Source organism: Sitophilus oryzae, unplaced genomic scaffold (genome assembly GCF_002938485.1).
Source record: "Sitophilus oryzae breed Bouriz unplaced genomic scaffold, Soryzae_2.0 scaffold_490_pilon_pilon, whole genome shotgun sequence".
NCBI classification, from domain to species: Eukaryota; Metazoa; Arthropoda; class Insecta; order Coleoptera; family Curculionidae; genus Sitophilus; species Sitophilus oryzae.
Window position 1 is genome coordinate 462,505 of NW_022147074.1, and position 5,560 is coordinate 468,064.

Consider the following 5,560-nt stretch of genomic DNA (forward strand, 5'->3'; position numbering starts at 1 on the left):
GATTTGGGCATCTTTTAACCGGCCAGGATAACACACGAAAAACATTAGACGATCCAATCTATTTTTCCAAGGCTCCTTGATTAAAAATTAGTGTTTTTAACACAACCATGGCACACTAGATCGAAATTTAAAATTCAATTTTGTTTTAAGCGAAAAAGTCAAAAGTTGACATATGATATTCAGAATGCTATTTTCTATCGAATTAAGTAAAAAAATACCGATGATGTCATTTAAAAATCAAAAGTTGTACTCATTTCCGGTGAAACAGGAAGTAGCCAGAAATAATTGAATTCGTCATTAAATCCTAATTTATCTCATATACTAAACATACCAAATCTTGTTTTTTTATCTGAAAAAATAAAAAAGTTATAGGGGGTGAGTCACTTTTGAGACGCGCCCGGTATAGGGTGTGTCTTAAATATATGCAAATATTTTCAGGGCTGGTATAGACCTCGATACAAGAAACATATTTTCTATTTTCCGTTTTTCAAATAAGTCAAAAATAACCTATTCAAGCTTGGAAAGAAGTTATTCAAGCTTGGAAATTTTCAAAAAAAAAATTGCTTAAATTTTGAAAACTACTGGATCATTTCTACGTTTTCTTCCTTGTAAATTTAATCTACAACCTATGTTGTCATATTACCAAGAAATTATGTTTTGTAACTAAAAAAAATTTTAAAATGTTTTTCCTAAAATTCCAAATTTTGAAAAAAAAAATTTGCGAAATAAACCTTATAATCGTGTTTCTGGGGTTGAAATATACCACCCCTAAAAATATTTGCACTTATTTAAGACTCACCCTGTATAGGTAACCTTAGTTAAAATTTGATATATTTTATATCAAACATCTAAACCTTTAAATGTTAAATTAAAGAACATAAAGATTATTTAAAATTTGTCAACTTACAAAAATCTAAGATTTGTGAGCATTCATGAGACACGTGGCACAGAATAGACATAATGAAAAAAAATGGCGCCAGGAGGCACGTATAGCCGCCCATATTAAAATATGTTAATAAAAAGTTGGTAGGCAGTTCTTTTAGTTTCAAAGTAAAGGAATTTTTCCAATTTTTTCGGAAAAAACTGTGACTTTGACTGATTTTGATGTTATTACAAATTTTGTTGCAAATATTATTCCTAATCTTAAATTGAAAACCGCGTTTCGCTAGCTACTGTAATTTTGGAGTTACGATTTTATCCCCTTACTAACCCCCCACCCCCACCAAAAACTAATGGCCAGATTCTCGGATGCCACAGTATTTTTGTGCCAAATTTGGTTAAAATCGGTTTAGCGGTTTTTGAGTTATAGTGTCACAGACGGACAGACAGACACCATGAAAATATTTTGTATTTAGGTCATTTATGACCCAAATACATGGGCGCCGTACGGGGGCGGGGCAAGAGGGGACATTTGCACCCCCCCCCCCGGGATCACTGAAACAGTAAAAATAAAACCTATCTTCTTACATCAATCTGCAAAAAAAAATCATTATTACGAAATTTTTAGGTGTTACCTTTAAAATAACAAAAAAAAAATGTTTCAATTTTTTATTCATTTTTACCTTGCCCCCCCTTTTAAATTTCATTCTTCCGGCGCCCATGCCCAAATAACTCATTTTCAGTGAAATTAAAAAAACTTTTTTTGCCGATCTTAATAGCCTACCATACCTGTTGGTATGGTCGGCTAAACAAGATAGTCTCTAAAGAGGGACACGACACGAAAAACATTAGACGATCAAATCTCTTTTCCAAGGCTTCTTGATTAAAAATTAGTGTTTTTAACACTGCCATGGCACTCTAGATTGAATTTTAAAATACGATTTTTTAAGCGAAAATCTTAAAAGTGGACATATGATATGTTGTTCTATTCAGAATCGAATACGTCAATCAATCCTAATTTATTTTATACTAACATCAATCCAAATTTTTTTTTATATAAAAATCTTTTTTTATGTGAAAAAATAAGAAAAATTATAGAGGTGAGTCACTTTTTTAGATATATCCGGTATTGTGCAATTAATTATTATTGTTAATTTGGGACGCCCAGTACACAATATTACATATATTGTACCACACCACACAATGACGTCTAACAATTTGTTCGACTAGTTCCGCAGGCAAGGAACGTCTCCCGAACGAGGAGCGGCGAGAATTTACATAACCGGCGTACAAACTGAAAAATAACTGGCGAAGTTTTTGCCCGAGCCGGGCGAGAAACGGACTAATTTTGACAAGAAAATAAACTCGCACCTATTCAAATTGTTGTCACAATAAAATAATGATGTCGGACGGTGGTAAGGGCTGCGGCGTTTTGTCTACTCTCGCCGAGAAGAAGGTGATTTAAAATCCGGCAAGTTGAATTTTGTGGGCCACAATTCACTCTCGAGCGGACAACGACGGAAAGAGTAAACGGGGACGGAACGGATTGCACGAGACAGCACTATTACAACCTTTATCAATCTAAAATAAAGTTTTTAATTATAAATATTCTATTTTTTGGTGTTTTGGAATAATTAAGTACGAATTATTCATAAATAATTTCTATTAATTGACAAACAATACACAGCATTCATTCATCTTTAATCAAAGAAGAAATACAGGCATTTTCTAACAATCCGTTAATTATTTTAATATCTGATCTAGTTACAAAGTTGAATGTTTAATATAAAAAAACATAATCCAAGGTGTATAGTTTATCTGAAGTCAGTTGGAATAGATTGAGACTCTTATTTTCGGCACTGTCTTTGTCAGTGCCTATGTCGGCATTGTCGGGACTAACAAATTATGCCAGAGAGTCTCACCACTTCCAACTGACTTTGGAAACACTATACTTACTTTTTAAAAATATTCTCCACTTCAGTGCAATGCCGATTTGTTTATCTTAAGTTTAAAATGACTCCCCTTGTGTCAGAACACAGAAAGGCAATCCAAGATACGTAGACATACAAAGAGGTGTTAGACAGGGATGCATATTTTCACCATTATTGTTTAATGAATACGCGGAATATAATCCGAAAATCTCTTCAAAATTGTCCAGAAGGGGCTAAAATAAATGGAAAAATTATAAACAATATAAGTATTAGCAGAATCCGAAGACTAGCTGCAAACCCTAATGGACAAACTGACAGAAGAAAGCATCAGGATGAGTCTAGAACTTAACACCGTCAACACAAAAACTATGATTTTCAACAGACATCGGTAAGACAATTAAAACACCGACATAGTGACAAACGGCGTCCAACTGAAAACCACGCAGAGATATGTTTACTTGGGCAGGGAATTAAATAGCCAGCTAGACCACTTTAAGGAAACAAGAAGAAGGATTGAAATAGCTAGGGCTGGTTTCCTCAACATGCGGAAGTTCTTCTGCCATCCGAAAATAGCTATACCAAAGAGGCTAAGAATATTAGAATGTTATATATGGCCTCTGCTTCAGTATGGCTGCGCAACATGGACGCTAAAACAAGAAGACATCAAACGACTTAATGCTTTTGAAATATGGATGTACCGTCGGATGCTGAGGATTAGTTGGACCTCCAGAACAGCAAACTGTGAAGTCTTAAACAAAATGAAAACTAGAGCACACCTAATAGGCACAATTAAAATCAAAAAGACTTTCTACCTCGGACATATAATACGGCACTCAGAATATGAATAAATACAGCTGATAATAGAAGGGAAAAATTCGATGGAAAACGCAGCATAGGGAGGAAGAAGAAGTCATGGCTACGTAACATAAGAGATTGGAGCCACACTGATGGAAACACACATTTCCATCAAGCTCTGGACAGAGAGTCATATGCCATATTGATCGCCAACCTCAACAGAGAAGGCACCTAGGAGGAAGAGGAAGTTTAAAATAAAGAAACTGGTAATCATTTTATATTCTTATATTCTTCTTCTTCTTAACTTATATTCTTCTTCCAACTTATATTCTTCTTCTAGGAGGTGCAAAACCTTGTCGTTGGTGAGGAAGCTCCTAGTCAGGTGCTATAGTAAGTAAAATGAACTGATTAATAAAATATTCTGTCTTTTTATAAGTTATGTAGAGAATGTAGAATGTTTAGAAGGGGAGTTAATCACCGCGACCTTATATATCTATTGTGTGTTCCCCTTTCTTGAGTTATAACGAGTTATAACTCATCATACAGTCTCAGGGCTTTAAGAAAAGCCAGTATCTGAGACGGCTCCACAGAGGCCAGCTCTCCATCCTCGACATCAGACGTGCCAAGGTTCATGGCACGAATGGTCGTCGTCTCGGCGCACTCAGTGATAAGGTGTTCTGGTGTTTCCCCTTTTCCCCACAAAATCTGCATTCGCCGTTGTTTCTCAGTTTCAGCCTACTGAGGTGTTCGTTGAGGAGACAGTGTCCTGTTAGAAACCCCGTGACAATCCGAAGATTGTTTTTACTTAAATCAAGGAAAACCTTTGATTTTTTCTCGGTCATAAGTTCTAAGGAACTTTTTCGAGTGTCTTAGACCGTTGGAGGACACCCATTCCAAGTTACGGATGGAGTCTTCCAGATTCTTCAGTTCCGCTTTCAGTTGGTTCCCGTTTGGAAAACAGAACGGTTCTGGTCCAGTTAGTGGAGTGTTCGCTCCTTTCCTAGCTAGATCATTTGCTTTTTCATTGCCTTCTATCCCTTGGTGAGCAGGCACCCAGAGTAGGAGGACTTTATTTTCTTTGCTTAATTTGTTGAGCTTCTCTAGGCATTCTTTGACCAACTTCGAATTGATGGTTACTGAGTTGATCGCGTTAAGTGCTGCTTTACTATCGGATAGGATGGCAATTTCCTGTTTATAAGTTATAAATCATAATAGAATAAGAATACCATGCCAACTAAGTGAAATTAGTCAAAAAAGTTAGGAATTGGTTATAACTTAATAATTTTTCGAAAAAACATATTATAGGTTAAATCGATGAAAACCTTAAAAATGACCCTTTTATGAAGTCATGGCTCAACTATGATTTCCATTTAAAAAAACCTACGTTTGTGTCATATGTCAATAATGACAGATTTTAGAAAATAATGGAGAACATCATCTCATTAAGGATGTGATTAAATACAGCGTTTATCTGAAAACTTTTAAAAATAAATTAAATTAAAAACAGATTATATTGAAATTAGGAAGGATTTTTAAAATAGCCAATTTCTTTTAAATATCTAGTAAGCCATAAACCTTTTCAAAAATCTGAAAGGCGCATATGATGATTGTTCTCGCACAAAATTGCAATTTTTTCCCCATTTCATTGACTCTCTAATTCCAGTAGTTTCCGATATATCTATAGAGAACATCGTAGAAAACTCACCCTGTATAAAAATAATTTTATCTCTATTGTTTGGGCGCGTCTCTCCTGCCTACGCGACGGTCTGCCGAAGATCCTTTGCCATATAAATAACGAAGGAATAATCTAATTATTTGAAAAAAAATATTCAGGCATCTGATGACGATATTTAAAGTGTTTTGGGATAATTTTTTAGGTAGTCTGTTTCAAAAATGCGACCATATGTACCGACATTTATGCTTTGTATTCTATTAGACTTTTCCGTTTTTTTGAC